The sequence below is a fragment of the Oncorhynchus masou genome, unplaced genomic scaffold, assembly GCF_036934945.1.
Source record: "Oncorhynchus masou masou isolate Uvic2021 unplaced genomic scaffold, UVic_Omas_1.1 unplaced_scaffold_1203, whole genome shotgun sequence".
In the NCBI taxonomy this organism is placed as follows: Eukaryota; Metazoa; Chordata; class Actinopteri; order Salmoniformes; family Salmonidae; genus Oncorhynchus; species Oncorhynchus masou.
In genome coordinates, this window is record NW_027001812.1 from 1 (window position 1) to 21,000 (window position 21,000).

The 21,000-nt window shown below is 42.4% G+C and overlaps 32 non-coding genes across 32 annotated transcripts; all 32 read left to right on the forward strand.

The window, feature by feature from the left end:
* The first annotated feature begins 870 nt into the window (after positions 1 to 870).
* trnat-agu (transfer RNA threonine (anticodon AGU)) lies at positions 871 to 944 on the forward strand. Its single transcript has one exon. It is a non-coding gene; the product is annotated as a tRNA-Thr (tRNA).
* Positions 945 to 1,218: 274 nt separating this feature from the next.
* trnah-gug (transfer RNA histidin (anticodon GUG)) lies at positions 1,219 to 1,290 on the forward strand. The gene has a single exon. It is a non-coding gene; the product is annotated as a tRNA-His (tRNA).
* A 502-nt stretch (positions 1,291 to 1,792) lies between these two features.
* trnat-agu (transfer RNA threonine (anticodon AGU)) lies at positions 1,793 to 1,866 on the forward strand. Its single transcript has one exon. It is a non-coding gene; the product is annotated as a tRNA-Thr (tRNA).
* A 274-nt stretch (positions 1,867 to 2,140) lies between these two features.
* trnah-gug (transfer RNA histidin (anticodon GUG)) lies at positions 2,141 to 2,212 on the forward strand. The gene has a single exon. It is a non-coding gene; the product is annotated as a tRNA-His (tRNA).
* Positions 2,213 to 2,714: 502 nt separating this feature from the next.
* On the forward strand, positions 2,715 to 2,788 carry trnat-agu (transfer RNA threonine (anticodon AGU)). Its single transcript has one exon. It is a non-coding gene; the product is annotated as a tRNA-Thr (tRNA).
* Positions 2,789 to 3,581: 793 nt separating this feature from the next.
* Positions 3,582 to 3,655, forward strand: trnat-agu (transfer RNA threonine (anticodon AGU)). Its single transcript has one exon. It is a non-coding gene; the product is annotated as a tRNA-Thr (tRNA).
* Positions 3,656 to 3,929: 274 nt separating this feature from the next.
* On the forward strand, positions 3,930 to 4,001 carry trnah-gug (transfer RNA histidin (anticodon GUG)). The gene has a single exon. It is a non-coding gene; the product is annotated as a tRNA-His (tRNA).
* A 502-nt stretch (positions 4,002 to 4,503) lies between these two features.
* trnat-agu (transfer RNA threonine (anticodon AGU)) lies at positions 4,504 to 4,577 on the forward strand. Its single transcript has one exon. It is a non-coding gene; the product is annotated as a tRNA-Thr (tRNA).
* Positions 4,578 to 4,851: 274 nt separating this feature from the next.
* Positions 4,852 to 4,923, forward strand: trnah-gug (transfer RNA histidin (anticodon GUG)). Its single transcript has one exon. It is a non-coding gene; the product is annotated as a tRNA-His (tRNA).
* A 502-nt stretch (positions 4,924 to 5,425) lies between these two features.
* trnat-agu (transfer RNA threonine (anticodon AGU)) lies at positions 5,426 to 5,499 on the forward strand. Its single transcript has one exon. It is a non-coding gene; the product is annotated as a tRNA-Thr (tRNA).
* Positions 5,500 to 5,773: 274 nt separating this feature from the next.
* On the forward strand, positions 5,774 to 5,845 carry trnah-gug (transfer RNA histidin (anticodon GUG)). The gene has a single exon. It is a non-coding gene; the product is annotated as a tRNA-His (tRNA).
* A 502-nt stretch (positions 5,846 to 6,347) lies between these two features.
* Positions 6,348 to 6,421, forward strand: trnat-agu (transfer RNA threonine (anticodon AGU)). The gene has a single exon. It is a non-coding gene; the product is annotated as a tRNA-Thr (tRNA).
* Positions 6,422 to 6,695: 274 nt separating this feature from the next.
* On the forward strand, positions 6,696 to 6,767 carry trnah-gug (transfer RNA histidin (anticodon GUG)). The gene has a single exon. It is a non-coding gene; the product is annotated as a tRNA-His (tRNA).
* A 502-nt stretch (positions 6,768 to 7,269) lies between these two features.
* On the forward strand, positions 7,270 to 7,343 carry trnat-agu (transfer RNA threonine (anticodon AGU)). Its single transcript has one exon. It is a non-coding gene; the product is annotated as a tRNA-Thr (tRNA).
* Positions 7,344 to 7,617: 274 nt separating this feature from the next.
* On the forward strand, positions 7,618 to 7,689 carry trnah-gug (transfer RNA histidin (anticodon GUG)). The gene has a single exon. It is a non-coding gene; the product is annotated as a tRNA-His (tRNA).
* A 502-nt stretch (positions 7,690 to 8,191) lies between these two features.
* Positions 8,192 to 8,265, forward strand: trnat-agu (transfer RNA threonine (anticodon AGU)). The gene has a single exon. It is a non-coding gene; the product is annotated as a tRNA-Thr (tRNA).
* A 274-nt stretch (positions 8,266 to 8,539) lies between these two features.
* On the forward strand, positions 8,540 to 8,611 carry trnah-gug (transfer RNA histidin (anticodon GUG)). The gene has a single exon. It is a non-coding gene; the product is annotated as a tRNA-His (tRNA).
* Positions 8,612 to 9,113: 502 nt separating this feature from the next.
* trnat-agu (transfer RNA threonine (anticodon AGU)) lies at positions 9,114 to 9,187 on the forward strand. The gene has a single exon. It is a non-coding gene; the product is annotated as a tRNA-Thr (tRNA).
* Positions 9,188 to 9,461: 274 nt separating this feature from the next.
* Positions 9,462 to 9,533, forward strand: trnah-gug (transfer RNA histidin (anticodon GUG)). The gene has a single exon. It is a non-coding gene; the product is annotated as a tRNA-His (tRNA).
* Positions 9,534 to 10,035: 502 nt separating this feature from the next.
* On the forward strand, positions 10,036 to 10,109 carry trnat-agu (transfer RNA threonine (anticodon AGU)). The gene has a single exon. It is a non-coding gene; the product is annotated as a tRNA-Thr (tRNA).
* Positions 10,110 to 10,959: 850 nt separating this feature from the next.
* trnat-agu (transfer RNA threonine (anticodon AGU)) lies at positions 10,960 to 11,033 on the forward strand. The gene has a single exon. It is a non-coding gene; the product is annotated as a tRNA-Thr (tRNA).
* Positions 11,034 to 11,307: 274 nt separating this feature from the next.
* trnah-gug (transfer RNA histidin (anticodon GUG)) lies at positions 11,308 to 11,379 on the forward strand. The gene has a single exon. It is a non-coding gene; the product is annotated as a tRNA-His (tRNA).
* Positions 11,380 to 11,881: 502 nt separating this feature from the next.
* trnat-agu (transfer RNA threonine (anticodon AGU)) lies at positions 11,882 to 11,955 on the forward strand. Its single transcript has one exon. It is a non-coding gene; the product is annotated as a tRNA-Thr (tRNA).
* A 274-nt stretch (positions 11,956 to 12,229) lies between these two features.
* Positions 12,230 to 12,301, forward strand: trnah-gug (transfer RNA histidin (anticodon GUG)). Its single transcript has one exon. It is a non-coding gene; the product is annotated as a tRNA-His (tRNA).
* Positions 12,302 to 12,803: 502 nt separating this feature from the next.
* trnat-agu (transfer RNA threonine (anticodon AGU)) lies at positions 12,804 to 12,877 on the forward strand. The gene has a single exon. It is a non-coding gene; the product is annotated as a tRNA-Thr (tRNA).
* A 274-nt stretch (positions 12,878 to 13,151) lies between these two features.
* On the forward strand, positions 13,152 to 13,223 carry trnah-gug (transfer RNA histidin (anticodon GUG)). Its single transcript has one exon. It is a non-coding gene; the product is annotated as a tRNA-His (tRNA).
* A 502-nt stretch (positions 13,224 to 13,725) lies between these two features.
* Positions 13,726 to 13,799, forward strand: trnat-agu (transfer RNA threonine (anticodon AGU)). Its single transcript has one exon. It is a non-coding gene; the product is annotated as a tRNA-Thr (tRNA).
* Positions 13,800 to 14,073: 274 nt separating this feature from the next.
* On the forward strand, positions 14,074 to 14,145 carry trnah-gug (transfer RNA histidin (anticodon GUG)). Its single transcript has one exon. It is a non-coding gene; the product is annotated as a tRNA-His (tRNA).
* Positions 14,146 to 19,179: 5,034 nt separating this feature from the next.
* On the forward strand, positions 19,180 to 19,253 carry trnat-agu (transfer RNA threonine (anticodon AGU)). The gene has a single exon. It is a non-coding gene; the product is annotated as a tRNA-Thr (tRNA).
* Positions 19,254 to 19,527: 274 nt separating this feature from the next.
* trnah-gug (transfer RNA histidin (anticodon GUG)) lies at positions 19,528 to 19,599 on the forward strand. The gene has a single exon. It is a non-coding gene; the product is annotated as a tRNA-His (tRNA).
* Positions 19,600 to 20,101: 502 nt separating this feature from the next.
* trnat-agu (transfer RNA threonine (anticodon AGU)) lies at positions 20,102 to 20,175 on the forward strand. Its single transcript has one exon. It is a non-coding gene; the product is annotated as a tRNA-Thr (tRNA).
* A 274-nt stretch (positions 20,176 to 20,449) lies between these two features.
* On the forward strand, positions 20,450 to 20,521 carry trnah-gug (transfer RNA histidin (anticodon GUG)). Its single transcript has one exon. It is a non-coding gene; the product is annotated as a tRNA-His (tRNA).
* Positions 20,522 to 21,000: the final 479 nt, after the last annotated feature.

The window sequence follows — 21,000 nt, forward strand, 5'->3', positions numbered from 1 at the left end:
GAGATCCTGAGTTCAAATCTCAGCAGTACCTTTTCAAGCATTTTATTGTACACATTGGTGGAGTAGGTCAGAGGGGAGTGCACTCAGGTATTCTCACCAATCGGTTGAGAGAATTAGAGATGATGTGAGGAGGATGCAATTGAGATATTCCAATGTCACGGAAAAAGGGCACTATTTAAATGTGGAAAGCTCGACTGTTTCTTCACTTTATTCATTATCGAGACCAATATGAAAAGTGTTTAGACAGCTTGTGCACATCACTTTCACAGCCTATGTAGGCTTTACAAAGCCACCTCTTGTAGCCAGCCGTGATCGTATAGTGGTTAGTACTCTGCGTTGTGGCCGCAGCAACCCCGGTTCGAATCTGGGTCACCGCAATGCAATGTGTTTTCAGAAGGGTTGTTTTTTAAACAGGTGAAAACTTACTCTGAAACTCAGCCTTTTGACAAAGTTCCCCAGCATATAGTAGGTTAATTACTTACACAAACTGATTCATCTGCTGTTTCAGAGGTTTTTACCATTTTTAAGCTCGAGAGCCAAATGAGGAATGCAGAGTCCTCGTACGACCAACATTATGAAGAAATAGTGTATGATTCTGAATGTGTACTCATATCTCGCGACCCACCTATGACATGTTAATAACTGCTTTGGGTCCCAAATCATAGTTTAAGAATCCATGTCAGAGGTTCTTGAGTTTATTCATCTCGAGACCCAAATGAAAAATGTACTGTCCTCGAATGACCAATATTAGTAAAAGACATCTCTTTTGTGATGTGATTTTGCTTGACAGAGATGTGGGTTAAATTAATGAGACTGGTTTGATTCAAATAGGTGTGGGTGTTCACATCTGTAAAATATTATCTTTTTATGGGTGCTGTGGCTTAGTTGGTTAAAGTGCCTGTCTAGTAAACAGGAGATCCTGAGTTCAAATCTCAGCAGTACCTTTTCAAGCATTTTATTGTACACATTGGTGGAGTAGGTCAGAGGGGAGTGCACTCAGGTATTCTCACCAATCGGTTTAGAGAATTAGAGATGATGTGAGGAGGATGCAATTGAGATATTCCAATGTCACGGAAAAAGGGCACTATTTAAATGTGGAAAGCTCGACTGTTTCTTCACTTTATTCATTATCGAGACCAATATGAAAAGTGTTTAGCCAGCTTGTGCACATCACTTTCACAGCCTATGTAGGCTTTACAAAGCCACCTCTTGTAGCCAGCCGTGATCGTATAGTGGTTAGTACTCTGCGTTGTGGCCGCAGCAACCCCGGTTCGAATCCGGGTCACGGCACTGCAATGTAATTTCAGAAGGGTTGTTTTTTGAACAGGTGAAGACTTACTCTGAAAGCTCTGGAACTCAGCCTTTTGACAAAGTTCCCCAGCATATCGTAGGTTAATTACTTACACAAACTGATTCATCTGCTGTTTCAGAGGTTTTTACCATTTTTAAGCTCGAGAGCCAAATGAGAAATGCAGTGTCCTCGTACGACCAACATTATGAAGAAATAGTGTATGATTCTGAATGTTTACTCATATCTCACGACCCACCTATGACATGTTAATAACTGCTTTGGGTCCCAAATCATAGTTTAAGAATCCATGTCAGAGGTTCTTGAGTTTATTCATCTCGAGACCCAAATGAAAAATGTACTGTCCTCGAATGACCAATATTAGTAAAAGACATCTCTTTTGTGATGTGATTTTGCTTGACAGAGATGTGGGTTAAATTAATGAGACTGGTTTGATTCAAATAGGTGTGGGTGTTCACATCTGTAAAATGTATCTCTTTTATGGGTGCTGTGGCTTAGTTGGTTAAAGTGCCTGTCTAGTAAACAGGAGATCCTGAGTTCAAATCTCAGCAGTACCTTTTCAAGCATTTTATTGTACACATTGGTGGAGTAGGTCAGAGGGGAGTGCACTCAGGTATTCTCACCAATCGGTTTAGAGAATTAGAGATGATGTGAGGAGGATGCAATTGAGATATTCCAATGTCACGGAAAAAGGGCACTATTTAAATGTGGAAAGCTCGACTGTTTCTTCACTTTATTCATTATCGAGACCAATATGAAAAGTGTTTAGCCAGCTTGTGCACATCACTTTCACAGCCTATGTAGGCTTTACAAAGCCACCTCTTGTAGCCAGCCGTGATCGTATAGTGGTTAGTACTCTGCGTTGTGGCCGCAGCAACCCCGGTTCGAATCCGGGTCACGGCACTGCAATGTAATTTCAGAAGGGTTGTTTTTTGAACAGGTGAAGACTTACTCTGAAAGCTCTGGAACTCAGCCTTTTGACAAAGTTCCCCAGCATATCGTAGGTTAATTACTTACACAAACTGATTCATCTGCTGTTTCAGAGGTTTTTACCATTTTTAAGCTCGAGAGCCAAATGAGAAATGCAGTGTCCTCGTACGACCAACATTATGAAGAAATAGTGTATGATTCTGAATGTTTACTCATATCTCGCGACCCACCTATGACATGTTAATAACTGCTTTGGGTCCCAAATCATAGTTTAAGAATCCATGTCAGAGGTTCTTGAGTTTATTCATCTCGAGACCCAAATGAAAAATGTACTGTCCTCGAATGACCAATATTAGTAAAAGACATCTCTTTTGTGATGTGATTTTGCTTGACAGAGATGTGGGTTAAATTAATGAGACTGGTTTGATTCAAATAGGTGTGGGTGTTCACATCTGTAAAATGTATCTCTTTTATGGGTGCTGTGGCTTAGTTGGTTAAAGTGCCTGTCTAGTAAACAGGAGATCCTGAGTTCAAATCTCAGCAGTACCTTTTCAAGCATTTTATTGTACACATTGGTGGAGTAGGTCAGAGGGGAGTGCACTCAGTATTCTCACCAATCGGTTGATTAGAGATGATGTGAGGAGGATGCAATTGAGATATTCCAATGTCACGGAAAAGGGCACTATTTAAATGTGGAAAGCTTGTGTTTCTTCACTTTATTCATTATCGAGACCAATATGAAAAGTGTTTAGTTGTGCACATCACTTTCACAGCCTATGTAGGCTTTACAAAGCCACCTCTTGTAGCCAGCCGTGATCGTATAGTGGTTAGTACTCTGGGTCACGGCACTGCACTGTAATTTCAGAAGGGTTGTTTTCTTAAACAGGTGAAGACTTGCTCTGGAACTCAGCCTTTTGACAAAGTTCCCCAGCATATCGTAGGTTAATTACTTACACAAACTGATTCATCTGCTGTTTCAGAGGTTTTTACCATTTTTAAGCTCGAGAGCCAAATGAGAAATGCAGTGTCCTCGTACGACCAACATTATGAAGAAATAGTGTATGATTCTGAATGTTTACTCATATCTCGCGACCCACCTATGACATGTTAATAACTGCTTTGGGTCCCAAATCATAGTTTAAGAATCCATGTCAGAGGTTCTTGAGTTTATTCATCTCGAGACCCAAATGAAAAATGTACTGTCCTCGAATGACCAATATTAGTAAAAGACATCTCTTTTGTGATGTGATTTTGCTTGACAGAGATGTGGGTTAAATTAATGAGACTGGTTTGATTCAAATAGGTGTGGGTGTTCACATCTGTAAAATGTATCTCTTTTATGGGTGCTGTGGCTTAGTTGGTTAAAGTGCCTGTCTAGTAAACAGGAGATCCTGAGTTCAAATCTCAGCAGTACCTTTTCAAGCATTTTATTGTACACATTGGTGGAGTAGGTCAGAGGGGAGTGCACTCAGGTATTCTCACCAATCGGTTGAGAGAATTAGAGATGATGTGAGGAGGATGCAATTGAGATATTCCAATGTCACGGAAAAAGGGCACTATTTAAATGTGTAAAGCTTGACTGTTTCTTCACTTTATTCATTATCGAGACCAATATGAAAAGTGTTTAGACAGCTTGTGCACATCACTTTCACAGCCTATGTAGGCTTTACAAAGCCACCTCTTGTAGCCAGCCGTGATCGTATAGTGGTTAGTACTCTGCGTTGTGGCCGCAGCAACCCTGGTTCGAATCCGGGTCACGGCACTGCAATGTAATTTCAGAAGGGTTGTTTTTTGAACAGGTGAAGACTTACTCTGAAAGCTCTGGAACTCAGCCTTTTGACAAAGTTCCCCAGCATATCGTAGGTTAATTACTTACACAAACTGATTCATCTGCTGTTTCAGAGGTTTTTACCATTTTTAAGCTCGAGAGCCAAATGAGAAATGCAGTGTCCTCGTACGACCAACATTATGAAGAAATAGTGTATGATTCTGAATGTTTACTCATATCTCGCGACCCACCTATGACATGTTAATAACTGCTTTGGGTCCCAAATCATAGTTTAAGAATCCATGTCAGAGGTTCTTGAGTTTATTCATCTCGAGACCCAAATGAAAAATGTACTGTCCTCGAATGACCAATATTAGTAAAAGACATCTCTTTTGTGATGTGATTTTGCTTGACAGAGATGTGGGTTAAATTAATGAGACTGGTTTGATTCAAATAGGTGTGGGTGTTCACATCTGTAAAATGTATCTCTTTTATGGGTGCTGTGGCTTAGTTGGTTAAAGTGCCTGTCTAGTAAACAGGAGATCCTGAGTTCAAATCTCAGCAGTACCTTTTCAAGCATTTTATTGTACACATTGGTGGAGTAGGTCAGAGGGGAGTGCACTCAGGTATTCTCACCAATCGGTTGAGAGAATTAGAGATGATGTGAGGAGGATGCAATTGAGATATTCCAATGTCACGGAAAAAGGGCACTATTTAAATGTGGAAAGCTTGACTGTTTCTTCACTTTATTCATTATCGAGACCAATATGAAAAGTGTTTAGACAGCTTGTGCACATCACTTTCACAGCCTATGTAGGCTTTACAAAGCCACCTCTTGTAGCCAGCCGTGATCGTATAGTGGTTAGTACTCTGCGTTGTGGCCGCAGCAACCCCGGTTCGAATCCGGGTCACGGCACTGCAATGTAATTTCAGAAGGGTTGTTTTTTGAACAGGTGAAGACTTACTCTGAAAGCTCTGGAACTCAGCCTTTTGACAAAGTTCCCCAGCATATCGTAGGTTAATTACTTACACAAACTGATTCATCTGCTGTTTCAGAGGTTTTTACCATTTTTAAGCTCGAGAGCCAAATGAGAAATGCAGTGTCCTCGTACGACCAACATTATGAAGAAATAGTGTATGATTCTGAATGTTTACTCATATCTCGCGACCCACCTATGACATGTTAATAACTGCTTTGGGTCCCAAATCATAGTTTAAGAATCCATGTCAGAGGTTCTTGAGTTTATTCATCTCGAGACCCAAATGAAAAATGTACTGTCCTCGAATGACCAATATTAGTAAAAGACATCTCTTTTGTGATGTGATTTTGCTTGACAGAGATGTGGGTTAAATTAATGAGACTGGTTTGATTCAAATAGGTGTGGGTGTTCACATCTGTAAAATGTATCTCTTTTATGGGTGCTGTGGCTTAGTTGGTTAAAGTGCCTGTCTAGTAAACAGGAGATCCTGAGTTCAAATCTCAGCAGTACCTTTTCAAGCATTTTATTGTACACATTGGTGGAGTAGGTCAGAGGGGAGTGCACTCAGGTATTCTCACCAATCGGTTGAGAGAATTAGAGATGATGTGAGGAGGATGCAATTGAGATATTCCAATGTCACGGAAAAAGGGCACTATTTAAATGTGTAAAGCTTGACTGTTTCTTCACTTTATTCATTATCGAGACCAATATGAAAAGTGTTTAGACAGCTTGTGCACATCACTTTCACAGCCTATGTAGGCTTTACAAAGCCACCTCTTGTAGCCAGCCGTGATCGTATAGTGGTTAGTACTCTGCGTTGTGGCCGCAGCAACCCCGGTTCGAATCCGGGTCACGGCACTGCAATGTAATTTCAGAAGGGTTGTTTTTTGAACAGGTGAAGACTTACTCTGAAAGCTCTGGAACTCAGCCTTTTGACAAAGTTCCCCAGCATATCGTAGGTTAATTACTTACACAAACTGATTCATCTGCTGTTTCAGAGGTTTTTACCATTTTTAAGCTCGAGAGCCAAATGAGAAATGCAGTGTCCTCGTACGACCAACATTATGAAGAAATAGTGTATGATTCTGAATGTTTACTCATATCTCGCGACCCACCTATGACATGTTAATAACTGCTTTGGGTCCCAAATCATAGTTTAAGAATCCATGTCAGAGGTTCTTGAGTTTATTCATCTCGAGACCCAAATGAAAAATGTACTGTCCTCGAATGACCAATATTAGTAAAAGACATCTCTTTTGTGATGTGATTTTGCTTGACAGAGATGTGGGTTAAATTAATGAGACTGGTTTGATTCAAATAGGTGTGGGTGTTCACATCTGTAAAATGTATCTCTTTTATGGGTGCTGTGGCTTAGTTGGTTAAAGTGCCTGTCTAGTAAACAGGAGATCCTGAGTTCAAATCTCAGCAGTACCTTTTCAAGCATTTTATTGTACACATTGGTGGAGTAGGTCAGAGGGGAGTGCACTCAGGTATTCTCACCAATCGGTTGAGAGAATTAGAGATGATGTGAGGAGGATGCAATTGAGATATTCCAATGTCACGGAAAAAGGGCACTATTTAAATGTGGAAAGCTCGACTGTTTCTTCACTTTATTCATTATCGAGACCAATATGAAAAGTGTTTAGCCAGCTTGTGCACATCACTTTCACAGCCTATGTAGGCTTTACAAAGCCACCTCTTGTAGCCAGCCGTGATCGTATAGTGGTTAGTACTCTGCGTTGTGGCCGCAGCAACCCCGGTTTGAATCCGGGTCACGGCACTGCAATGTAATTTCAGAAGGGTTGTTTTTTGAACAGGTGAAGACTTACTCTGAAAGCTCTGGAACTCAGCCTTTTGACAAAGTTCCCCAGCATATCGTAGGTTAATTACTTACACAAACTGATTCATCTGCTGTTTCAGAGGTTTTTACCATTTTTAAGCTCGAGAGCCAAATGAGAAATGCAGTGTCCTCGTACGACCAACATTATGAAGAAATAGTGTATGATTCTGAATGTTTACTCATATCTCGCGACCCACCTATGACATGTTAATAACTGCTTTGGGTCCCAAATCATAGTTTAAGAATCCATGTCAGAGGTTCTTGAGTTTATTCATCTCGAGACCCAAATGAAAAATGTACTGTCCTCGAATGACCAATATTAGTAAAAGACATCTCTTTTGTGATGTGATTTTGCTTGACAGAGATGTGGGTTAAATTAATGAGACTGGTTTGATTCAAATAGGTGTGGGTGTTCACATCTGTAAAATGTATCTCTTTTATGGGTGCTGTGGCTTAGTTGGTTAAAGTGCCTGTCTAGTAAACAGGAGATCCTGAGTTCAAATCTCAGCAGTACCTTTTCAAGCATTTTATTGTACACATTGGTGGAGTAGGTCAGAGGGGAGTGCACTCAGGTATTCTCACCAATCGGTTGAGAGAATTAGAGATGATGTGAGGAGGATGCAATTGAGATATTCCAATGTCACGGAAAAAGGGCACTATTTAAATGTGGAAAGCTTGACTGTTTCTTCACTTTATTCATTATCGAGACCAATATGAAAAGTGTTTAGCCAGCTTGTGCACATCACTTTCACAGCCTATGTAGGCTTTACAAAGCCACCTCTTGTAGCCAGCCGTGATCGTATAGTGGTTAGTACTCTGCGTTGTGGCCGCAGCAACCCCGGTTTGAATCCGGGTCACGGCACTGCAATGTAATTTCAGAAGGGTTGTTTTTTGAACAGGTGAAGACTTACTCTGAAAGCTCTGGAACTCAGCCTTTTGACAAAGTTCCCCAGCATATCGTAGGTTAATTACTTACACAAACTGATTCATCTGCTGTTTCAGAGGTTTTTACCATTTTTAAGCTCGAGAGCCAAATGAGAAATGCAGTGTCCTCGTACGACCAACATTATGAAGAAATAGTGTATGATTCTGAATGTTTACTCATATCTCGCGACCCACCTATGACATGTTAATAACTGCTTTGGGTCCCAAATCATAGTTTAAGAATCCATGTCAGAGGTTCTTGAGTTTATTCATCTCGAGACCCAAATGAAAAATGTACTGTCCTCGAATGACCAATATTAGTAAAAGACATCTCTTTTGTGATGTGATTTTGCTTGACAGAGATGTGGGTTAAATTAATGAGACTGGTTTGATTCAAATAGGTGTGGGTGTTCACATCTGTAAAATGTATCTCTTTTATGGGTGCTGTGGCTTAGTTGGTTAAAGTGCCTGTCTAGTAAACAGGAGATCCTGAGTTCAAATCTCAGCAGTACCTTTTCAAGCATTTTATTGTACACATTGGTGGAGTAGGTCAGAGGGGAGTGCACTCAGGTATTCTCACCAATCGGTTGAGAGAATTAGAGATGATGTGAGGAGGATGCAATTGAGATATTCCAATGTCACGGAAAAAGGGCACTATTTAAATGTGGAAAGCTCGACTGTTTCTTCACTTTATTCATTATCGAGACCAATATGAAAAGTGTTTAGCCAGCTTGTGCACATCACTTTCACAGCCTATGTAGGCTTTACAAAGCCACCTCTTGTAGCCAGCCGTGATCGTATAGTGGTTAGTACTCTGCGTTGTGGCCGCAGCAACCCCGGTTCGAATCCGGGTCACGGCACTGCAATGTAATTTCAGAAGGGTTGTTTTTTGAACAGGTGAAGACTTACTCTGAAAGCTCTGGAACTCAGCCTTTTGACAAAGTTCCCCAGCATATCGTAGGTTAATTACTTACACAAACTGATTCATCTGCTGTTTCAGAGGTTTTTACCATTTTTAAGCTCGAGAGCCAAATGAGAAATGCAGTGTCCTCGTACGACCAACATTATGAAGAAATAGTGTATGATTCTGAATGTTTACTCATATCTCGCGACCCACCTATGACATGTTAATAACTGCTTTGGGTCCCAAATCATAGTTTAAGAATCCATGTCAGAGGTTCTTGAGTTTATTCATCTCGAGACCCAAATGAAAAATGTACTGTCCTCGAATGACCAATATTAGTAAAAGACATCTCTTTTGTGATGTGATTTTGCTTGACAGAGATGTGGGTTAAATTAATGAGACTGGTTTGATTCAAATAGGTGTGGGTGTTCACATCTGTAAAATGTATCTCTTTTATGGGTGCTGTGGCTTAGTTGGTTAAAGTGCCTGTCTAGTAAACAGGAGATCCTGAGTTCAAATCTCAGCAGTACCTTTTCAAGCATTTTATTGTACACATTGGTGGAGTAGGTCAGAGGGGAGTGCACTCAGGTATTCTCACCAATCGGTTGAGAGAATTAGAGATGATGTGAGGAGGATGCAATTGAGATATTCCAATGTCACGGAAAAAGGGCACTATTTAAATGTGGAAAGCTCGACTGTTTCTTCACTTTATTCATTATCGAGACCAATATGAAAAGTGTTTAGACAGCTTGTGCACATCACTTTCACAGCCTATGTAGGCTTTACAAAGCCACCTCTTGTAGCCAGCCGTGATCGTATAGTGGTTAGTACTCTGCGTTGTGGCCGCAGCAACCCCGGTTCGAATCCGGGTCACGGCACTGCAATGTAATTTCAGAAGGGTTGTTTTTTGAACAGGTGAAGACTTACTCTGAAAGCTCTGGAACTCAGCCTTTTGACAAAGTTCCCCAGCATATCGTAGGTTAATTACTTACACAAACTGATTCATCTGCTGTTTCAGAGGTTTTTACCATTTTTAAGCTCGAGAGCCAAATGAGAAATGCAGTGTCCTCGTACGACCAACATTATGAAGAAATAGTGTATGATTCTGAATGTTTACTCATATCTCGCGACCCACCTATGACATGTTAATAACTGCTTTGGGTCCCAAATCATAGTTTAAGAATCCATGTCAGAGGTTCTTGAGTTTATTCATCTCGAGACCCAAATGAAAAATGTACTGTCCTCGAATGACCAATATTAGTAAAAGACATCTCTTTTGTGATGTGATTTTGCTTGACAGAGATGTGGGTTAAATTAATGAGACTGGTTTGATTCAAATAGGTGTGGGTGTTCACATCTGTAAAATGTATCTCTTTTATGGGTGCTGTGGCTTAGTTGGTTAAAGTGCCTGTCTAGTAAACAGGAGATCCTGAGTTCAAATCTCAGCAGTACCTTTTCAAGCATTTTATTGTACACATTGGTGGAGTAGGTCAGAGGGGAGTGCACTCAGGTATTCTCACCAATCGGTTGAGAGAATTAGAGATGATGTGAGGAGGATGCAATTGAGATATTCCAATGTCACGGAAAAAGGGCACTATTTAAATGTGGAAAGCTTGACTGTTTCTTCACTTTATTCATTATCGAGACCAATATGAAAAGTGTTTAGACAGCTTGTGCACATCACTTTCACAGCCTATGTAGGCTTTACAAAGCCACCTCTTGTAGCCAGCCGTGTGATCGTATAGTGGTTAGTACTCTGCGTTGTGGCCGCAGCAACCCCGGTTCGAATCCGGGTCACGGCACTGCAATGTAATTTCAGAAGGGTTGTTTTTTGAACAGGTGAAGACTTACTCTGAAAGCTCTGGAACTCAGCCTTTTGACAAAGTTCCCCAGCATATCGTAGGTTAATTACTTACACAAACTGATTCATCTGCTGTTTCAGAGGTTTTTACCATTTTTAAGCTCGAGAGCCAAATGAGAAATGCAGTGTCCTCGTACGACCAACATTATGAAGAAATAGTGTATGATTCTGAATGTTTACTCATATCTCGCGACCCACCTATGACATGTTAATAACTGCTTTGGGTCCCAAATCATAGTTTAAGAATCCATGTCAGAGGTTCTTGAGTTTATTCATCTCGAGACCCAAATGAAAAATGTACTGTCCTCGAATGACCAATATTAGTAAAAGACATCTCTTTTGTGATGTGATTTTGCTTGACAGAGATGTGGGTTAAATTAATGAGACTGGTTTGATTCAAATAGGTGTGGGTGTTCACATCTGTAAAATGTATCTCTTTTATGGGTGCTGTGGCTTAGTTGGTTAAAGTGCCTGTCTAGTAAACAGGAGATCCTGAGTTCAAATCTCAGCAGTACCTTTTCAAGCATTTTATTGTACACATTGGTGGAGTAGGTCAGAGGGGAGTGCACTCAGGTATTCTCACCAATCGGTTGAGAGAATTAGAGATGATGTGAGGAGGATGCAATTGAGATATTCCAATGTCACGGAAAAAGGGCACTATTTAAATGTGTAAAGCTTGACTGTTTCTTCACTTTATTCATTATCGAGACCAATATGAAAAGTGTTTAGACAGCTTGTGCACATCACTTTCACAGCCTATGTAGGCTTTACAAAGCCACCTCTTGTATCCAGCCGTGATCGTATAGTGGTTAGTACTCTGCGTTGTGGCCGCAGCAACCCCGGTTCGAATCCGGGTCACGGCACTGCAATGAATTTTCAGAAGGGTTGTTTTTTGAACAGGTGAAGACTTACTCTGAAAGCTCTGGAACTCAGCCTTTTGACAAAGTTCCCCAGCATATCGTAGGTTAATTACTTACACAAACTGATTCATCTGCTGTTTCAGAGGTTTTTACCATTTTTAAGCTCGAGAGCCAAATGAGAAATGCAGTGTCCTCGTACGACCAACATTATGAAGAAATAGTGTATGATTCTGAATGTTTACTCATATCTCGCGACCCACCTATGACATGTTAATAACTGCTTTGGGTCCCAAATCATAGTTTAAGAATCCATGTCAGAGGTTCTTGAGTTTATTCATCTCGAGACCCAAATGAAAAATGTACTGTCCTCGAATGACCAATATTAGTAAAAGACATCTCTTTTGTGATGTGATTTTGCTTGACAGAGATGTGGGTTAAATTAATGAGACTGGTTTGATTCAAATAGGTGTGGGTGTTCACATCTGTAAAATGTATCTCTTTTATGGGTGCTGTGGCTTAGTTGGTTAAAGTGCCTGTCTAGTAAACAGGAGATCCTGAGTTCAAATCTCAGCAGTACCTTTTCAAGCATTTTATTGTACACATTGGTGGAGTAGGTCAGAGGGGAGTGCACTCAGGTATTCTCACCAATCGGTTGAGAGAATTAGAGATGATGTGAGGAGGATGCAATTGAGATATTCCAATGTCACGGAAAAAGGGCACTATTTAAATGTGTAAAGCTTGACTGTTTCTTCACTTTATTCATTATCGAGACCAATATGAAAAGTGTTTAGACAGCTTGTGCACATCACTTTCACAGCCTATGTAGGCTTTACAAAGCCACCTCTTGTAGCCAGCCGTGATCGTATAGTGGTTAGTACTCTGCGTTGTGGCCGCAGCAACCCCGGTTCGAATCCGGGTCACGGCACTGCAATGTAATTTCAGAAGGGTTGTTTTTTGAACAGGTGAAGACTTACTCTGAAAGCTCTGGAACTCAGCCTTTTGACAAAGTTCCCCAGCATATCGTAGGTTAATTACTTACACAAACTGATTCATCTGCTGTTTCAGAGGTTTTTACCATTTTTAAGCTCGAGAGCCAAATGAGAAATGCAGTGTCCTCGTACGACCAACATTATGAAGAAATAGTGTATGATTCTGAATGTTTACTCATATCTCGCGACCCACCTATGACATGTTAATAACTGCTTTGGGTCCCAAATCATAGTTTAAGAATCCATGTCAGAGGTTCTTGAGTTTATTCATCTCGAGACCCAAATGAAAAATGTACTGTCCTCGAATGACCAATATTAGTAAAAGACATCTCTTTTGTGATGTGATTTTGCTTGACAGAGATGTGGGTTAAATTAATGAGACTGGTTTGATTCAAATAGGTGTGGGTGTTCACATCTGTAAAATGTATCTCTTTTATGGGTGCTGTGGCTTAGTTGGTTAAAGTGCCTGTCTAGTAAACAGGAGATCCTGAGTTCAAATCTCAGCAGTACCTTTTCAAGCATTTTATTGTACACATTGGTGGAGTAGGTCAGAGGGGAGTGCACTCAGGTATTCTCACCAATCGGTTGAGAGAATTAGAGATGATGTGAGGAGGATGCAATTGAGATATTCCAATGTCACGGAAAAAGGGCACTATTTAAATGTGTAAAGCTTGACTGTTTCTTCACTTTATTCATTATCGAGACCAATATGAAAAGTGTTTAGACAGCTTGTGCACATCACTTTCACAGCCTATGTAGGCTTTACAAAGCCACCTCTTGTAGCCAGCCGTGATCGTATAGTGGTTAGTACTCTGCGTTGTGGCCGCAGCAACCCCGGTTCGAATCCGGGTCACGGCACTGCAATGTAATTTCAGAAGGGTTGTTTTTTAAACAGGTGAAGACTTACTCTGAAAGCTCTGGAACTCAGCCTTTTGACAAAGTTCCCCAGCATATCGTAGGTTAATTACTTACACAAACTGATTCATCTGCTGTTTCAGAGGTTTTTACCATTTTTAAGCTCGAGAGCCAAATGAGAAATGCAGTGTCCTCGTACGACCAACATTATGAAGAAATAGTGTATGATTCTGAATGTTTACTCATATCTCGCGACCCACCTATGACATGTTAATAACTGCTTTGGGTCCCAAATCATAGTTTAAGAATCCATGTCAGAGGTTCTTGAGTTTATTCATCTCGAGACCCAAATGAAAAATGTACTGTCCTCGAATGACCAATATTAGTAAAAGACATCTCTTTTGTGATGTGATTTTGCTTGACAGAGATGTGGGTTAAATTAATGAGACTGGTTTGATTCAAATAGGTGTGGGTGTTCACATCTGTAAAATGTATCTCTTTTATGGGTGCTGTGGCTTAGTTGGTTAAAGTGCCTGTCTAGTAAACAGGAGATCCTGAGTTCAAATCTCAGCAGTACCTTTTCAAGCATTTTATTGTACACATTGGTGGAGTAGGTCAGAGGGGAGTGCACTCAGGTATTCTCACCAATCGGTTGAGAGAATTAGAGATGATGTGAGGAGGATGCAATTGAGATATTCCAATGTCACGGAAAAAGGGCACTATTTAAATGTGTAAAGCTTGACTGTTTCTTCACTTTATTCATTATCGAGACCAATATGAAAAGTGTTTAGACAGCTTGTGCACATCACTTTCACAGCCTATGTAGGCTTTACAAAGCCACCTCTTGTAGCCAGCCGTGATCGTATAGTGGTTAGTACTCTGCGTTGTGGCCGCAGCAACCCCGGTTCGAATCCGGGTCACGGCACTGCAATGTAATTTCAGAAGGGTTGTTTCTTAAACAGGTGAAGACTTGCTCTGAAAGCTCTGGAACTCAGCCTTTTGACAAAGTTCCCCAGCATATCGTAGGTTAATTACTTACACAAACTGATTCATCTGCTGTTTCAGAGGTTTTTACCATTTTTAAGCTCGAGAGCCAAATGAGAAATGCAGTGTCCTCGTACGACCAACATTATGAAGAAATAGTGTATGATTCTGAATGTTAATACTGCTTTGGGTCCCAAATCATATCCATGTCAGAGGTTCTTGAGTTTATTCATCTCATTTACATTACATTTAAGTCACAGACGCTCTTATCCAGAGCGACTTACTCATATCTCATGACAAATGCTTTGGGTCCCAAATCACCTTTAAGACATCCAGTGGAACAGCCACTTTACATCTCGTGCATCTAAATCATTAATGTACTGTCCTCGAATGAAATATTACTTATCCTATCCTGATGTATTTTGCTTGAAGAGATGGGGTTTCATGTAATGGACTGGTTTGATTGACTCCGCTGTCCTGTTCACATCGTGAAATGAGTTTGTTCCACCATTGGGGCTGTGAGCTTAGTTGGTTACAGTTTTGAAACTGGGCTGAGTTCAAACTCTACTTCCTCAATGGTAGGGACATTGGTGAGCAGGCCAGAGGTGGATGAACGCAGTGCCCTTGCTTGGAGTGTAGGGCCTGATCAGAGCCTGGAGGATGCGGTGCCGTTCCCCTCACAGCTCCGTAGGCAAGCACCATGGTCTTGTAGCGGATGCGAGCTTCAACTGGAAGCCAGTGGAGAGAGCGGAGGAGCGGGGTGACGTGAGAGAACTTGGGAAGGTTGAACACCAGACGGGCTGCGGCGTTCTGGATGAGTTGTAGGGGTTTAATGGCACAGGCAGGGAGCCCAGCCAACAGCGAGTTGCAGTAATCCAGACGGGAGATGACAAGTGCCTGGATTAGGACCTGCGCCGCTTCCTGTGTGAGGCAGGGTCGTACTCTGCGGATGTTGTAGAGCATGAACCTACAGGAACGGGCCACCGCCATGATGTTGGTTGAGAACGACAGGGTGTTGTCCAGGATCACGCCAAGGTTCTTAGCGCTCTGGGAGGAGGACACAATGGAGTTGTCAACCGTGATGGCGAAGATCATGGAATTCTGGCAGTCCTTCCCCGGGAGGAAGAGCAGCTCCGTCTTGACGAGGTTCAGCTTGAGGTGGTGATCCGTCATCCACACTGATATGTCTGCCAGACATGCAGAGATTCGATTCGCCACCTGGTCATCAGAAGGGGGAAAGGAGAAATTAATTGTGTGTCCTCTGCATAGCAATGATAGGAGAGACCATGTGAGGTTATGACAGAGCCAAGTGACTTGGTGTATAGCGAGAATAGGAGAGGGCCTAGAACAGAGCCCTGGGGGACACCAGTGGTGAGAGCGCGTGGCGAGGAGACAGATTCTCGCCACGCCACCTGGTTAGGAGCGACCTGTCAGGTAGGACGCAATCCAAGCGTGGGCCGCGCCGGAGATGCCCAACTCGGAGAGGGTGGAGAGGAGGATCTGATGGTTCACAGTATCGAAGGCAGCCGATAGGTCTAGAAGGATGAGAGCAGAGGAGAGAGTTAGCTTTAGCAGTGCGGAGCGCCTCCGTGATACAGAAAAGAGCAGTCTCAGTTGAATGACTAGTCTTGAAACCTGACTGATGTGGATCAAGAAGGTCATTCTGAGAGAGATAGCGGGAGAGCTGTTCACACGGCACGTTCAAGAGTTTTGGAGAGAAAAGAAAGAAGGGATACTGGTCTGTAGTTGTTGACATCGGAGGGATCGAGTGTAGGTTTTTTCAGAAGGGGTGCAACTCTTATTGTACACATTGGTGGAGTAGGTCTCTTGAAGACGGAAGGGACGTAGCCAGCGGTCAGGGATGAGTTGATGAGCGAGGTGAGGTAAGGGAGAAGGTCCCCGGAAATGGTCTGGAGAAGAAGGGGATAGGGTCAAGCGGGCAGGTTGTTGGGCGGCCGGCCGTTAAGAAGCGAGATTTCATCTGGAGAGAGAGGGGAGAAAGAGGTCAGAGCACAGGGTAGGGCAGTGTGAGCAGAACCAGCGGTGTCGTTTGACTTAGCAAACGAGGATCGGATGTCGTCGACCTTCTTTTCAAAATGGTTGACGAAGTCATCTGCAGAGAGGGAGGAGGGGGGAGGGGGGGAGGATTCAGGAGGGAGGAGAAGGTGGCAAAGAGCTTCCTAGGGTTAGAGGCAGATGCTTGGAATTTAGAGTGGTAGAAAGTGGCTTTAGCAGCAGAGACAGAGGAGGAAAATGTAGAGAGGAGGGAGTGAAATGATGCCAGGTCCGCAGGGAGGGTGTTTTCCTCCATTTCCGCTTTTATGGCTGCCCGGAGCTCTGTTCTGTGAGCTCGCAATGAGTCATCGAGCCACGGAGCGGGGAGGGGAGGACCGAGCCGGCCTGGAGGATAGGGGACATAGAGAGTCAAAGGATGCAGAAAGGGAAGAGAGGAGGGTTGAGGAGGCAGAATCAGGAGAAAGGTTGGAGAAGGTATGAGCAGAGGGAAGAGATGATAGGATGGAAGAGGAGAGAGTAGCGGGGGAGAGAGAGCGAAGGTTGGGACGGCGCGATTATCCAGTAGGGGCAGTGTGGGAAGTGTTGGATGAGAGCGAGATCATAGGAAAAGGATACAAGGTAGTGGTCGGAGACTTGGAGGGGAGTTGCAATGAGGTTAGTGGAAGAACAGCATCTAGTAAAGATGAGGTCGAGCGTATTGCCTGCCTTGTGAGTAGGGGGAAGGTGAGAGGGTGAGGTCAAAAGAGGAGAGGAGTGGAAAGAAGGAGGCAGACTCAGGAATGAGTCAAAGGTAGACGTGGGGAGGTTAAAGTCGCCCAGGACTGTGAGAGGTGAGCCGTCCTCAGGAAAGGAGCTTTTCAAGGCATCAAGCTCATTGATGAACTCTCCGAGGGGACCTGGAGGGCGATAAATGATAAGATGTTATGATTGAAAGGGCTGGTAACTGTGACAGCATGGAATTCAATAGGAGGCGATAGATAAATGGGTAAGGGGAGAAGAAGAATGACCACTTGGGAGAGATGAGATCCCAAATGAAAAATGTACCCCGCTGACCAGAAGCTCTCTTTGTGCGAGAACACGTGGGCGGACGAAGAGAGAGCAGTAGGAGTAGCAGTGTTATCTGTGGTGATCCATGTTTCCGTCAGTGCCAGGAAGTCGAGGGACTGGAGGGAGGCATAGGCTGAGATGAACTCTGCCTTGTTGGCCGCAGATCGGCAGTTCCAGAGGCTACCGGAGACCAGGAACTCCACGTGGGTCGTGCGCGCTGGGACCACCAGATTAGGTGGTCGCACCACGCGGTGTGGAGCGTTTGTGATGGTCTGTGCAGAGAGGAGAGAACAGGGATAGATAGACACATAGTTGACAGGGTACAGAAGAGGCTTCGCTAATGCAAATCGAGATTGGAATGACAAGTGGACTACACGTCTCGAATGTTCAGAAAGTTAAGGCTTTACAAGAATCTTATTGACTAAAATGATTGAAATGATACAGTACTGCTGGAGTAGGCTAGCTGGTAGTGGCTGCGATGTTGACACTACACTAATCAAGTCGTTCTGTCGAGTGTAATAGTTTCTACAGTGCTGCTATTCGGGGCTAGCTGGCTAGCTTTGCAGGTTGATTCGTTACGTTACCTTAAAAAACGACATCTGGCTAGCTAACCTAGAAAATCGCTCTTACACAATTGTCTTAGATACAAATGACGGCTATGTAGCTGTCCTAGCTACGATCAAACAAAACAAACCGTTGTACTGTAATAGTTACTACAGTGCTGCTATTCACCTAGCTGGCTAGCTACGTTAAAAGAACGACAATTGGCCAGCTAACCTAGAAAATCGCTCTAGGCTACACAATTGTCTTAGATACAAATGACGGCTATGTAGCTGTCCTACGATCAAACAAAACAAACCGTTGTACTGTAATTTTACTACAGTGCTGCTATTCGGGTTAAATGGCTGAGACTGGTTTGATTCACAATAGCTGGCCAGCTAACCTGTAAAATCGCTCTTTTAGGGTGCTTGTCTTAGATACAAAGACCTGTCTAGTAAACTGGAGATCCTGAGTTCAAACAAATCAAACCGTTTCAATGATTTTATTGTACACATTGGTGGAGTAGGTCAGAGGGGAGTGCAGCTAGCAGGTATTCTCACCAATAGCTGGAGAATTAGAGATGATGAGGAGGATGCAATCTAGATATTCACAATGTCTTGGATAAAAGACAGGCACTATTTAAATGTGACACTAAAGCTAATCGACTGTTTCTTCACTTTATTCATTATCGAGACCAAATATGAAAAGTGTTTAGACAGCTTGAAGCACATCAATTTCACAGCCTATGTAGGCTTTACAAAGCTCACCAATATGAAAAGTGTAGCCAGCCGTGATATACAAAGCGTATGATCGTGGTTAGTACTCTGCGTTGTGGCCGCAGCAACCCCGGTTCGAATCCGGGTCACGGCACTGCAATGTAATTTCAGAAGGGTTGTTTTTTGAACAGGTGAAGACTTACTCTGAAAGCTCTGGAACTCAGCCTTTTGACAAAGTTCCCCAGCATATCGTAGGTTAATTACTTACACAAACTGATTCATCTGCTGTTTCAGAGGTTTTTACCATTTTTAAGCTCGAGAGCCAAATGAGAAATGCAGTGTCCTCGTACGACCAACATTATGAAGAAATAGTGTATGATTCTGAATGTTTACTCATATCTCGCGACCCACCTATGACATGTTAATAACTGCTTTGGGTCCCAAATCATAGTTTAAGAATCCATGTCAGAGGTTCTTGAGTTTATTCATCTCGAGACCCAAATGAAAAATGTACTGTCCTCGAATGACCAATATTAGTAAAAGACATCTCTTTTGTGATGTGATTTTGCTTGACAGAGATGTGGGTTAAATTAATGAGACTGGTTTGATTCAAATAGGTGTGGGTGTTCACATCTGTAAAATGTATCTCTTTTATGGGTGCTGTGGCTTAGTTGGTTAAAGTGCCTGTCTAGTAAACAGGAGATCCTGAGTTCAAATCTCAGCAGTACCTTTTCAAGCATTTTATTGTACACATTGGTGGAGTAGGTCAGAGGGGAGTGCACTCAGGTATTCTCACCAATCGGTTGAGAGAATTAGAGATGATGTGAGGAGGATGCAATTGAGATATTCCAATGTCACGGAAAAAGGGCACTATTTAAATGTGGAAAGCTTGACTGTTTCTTCACTTTATTCATTATCGAGACCAATATGAAAAGTGTTTAGACAGCTTGTGCACATCACTTTCACAGCCTATGTAGGCTTTACAAAGCCACCTCTTGTAGCCAGCCGTGATCGTATAGTGGTTAGTACTCTGCGTTGTGGCCGCAGCAACCCCGGTTCGAATCCGGGTCACGGCACTGCAATGTAATTTCAGAAGGGTTGTTTCTTAAACAGGTGAAGACTTACTCTGAAAGCTCTGGAACTCAGCCTTTTGACAAAGTTCCCCAGCATATCGTAGGTTAATTACTTACACAAACTGATTCATCTGCTGTTTCAGAGGTTTTTACCATTTTTAAGCTCGAGAGCCAAATGAGAAATGCAGTGTCCTCGTACGACCAACATTATGAAGAAATAGTGTATGATTCTGAATGTTTACTCATATCTCGCGACCCACCTATGACATGTTAATAACTGCTTTGGGTCCCAAATCATAGTTTAAGAATCCATGTCAGAGGTTCTTGAGTTTATTCATCTCGAGACCCAAATGAAAAATGTACTGTCCTCGAATGACCAATATTAGTAAAAGACATCTCTTTTGTGATGTGATTTTGCTTGACAGAGATGTGGGTTAAATTAATGAGACTGGTTTGATTCAAATAGGTGTGGGTGTTCACATCTGTAAAATGTATCTCTTTTATGGGTGCTGTGGCTTAGTTGGTTAAAGTGCCTGTCTAGTAAACAGGAGATCCTGAGTTCAAATCTCAGCAGTACCTTTTCAAGCATTTTATTGTACACATTGGTGGAGTAGGTCAGAGGGGAGTGCACTCAGGTATTCTCACCAATCGGTTGAGAGAATTAGAGATGATGTGAGGAGGATGCAATTGAGATATTCCAATGTCACGGAAAAAGGGCACTATTTAAATGTGTAAAGCTTGACTGTTTCTTCACTTTATTCATTATCGAGACCAATATGAAAAGTGTTTAGACAGCTTGTGCACATCACTTTCACAGCCTATGTAGGCTTTACAAAGCCACCTCTTGTAGCCAGCCGTGATCGTATAGTGGTTAGTACTCTGCGTTGTGGCCGCAGCAACCCCGGTTCGAATCCGGGTCACGGCACTGCAATGTAATTTCAGAAGGGTTGTTTCTTAAACAGGTGAAGACTTACTTGCTCTGCTCTGGAACTCAGCCTTTTGACAAAGTTCCCCAGCATATCGTAGGTTAATTACTTACACAAACTGATTCATCTGCTGTTTCAGAGGTTTTTACCATTTTTAAGCTCGAGAGCCAAATGAGAAATGCAGTGTCCTCGTACGACCAACATTATGAAGAAATAGTGTATGATTCTGAATGTTTACTCATATCTCGCGACCCACCTATGACATGTTAATAACTGCTTTGGGTCCCAAATCATAGTTTAAGAATCCATGTCAGAGGTTCTTGAGTTTATTCATCTCGAGACCCAAATGAAAAATGTACTGTCCTCGAATGACCAATATTAGTAAAAGACATCTCTTTTGTGATGTGATTTTGCTTGACAGAGATGTGGGTTAAATTAATGAGACTGGTTTGATTCAAATAGGTGTGGGTGTTCACAT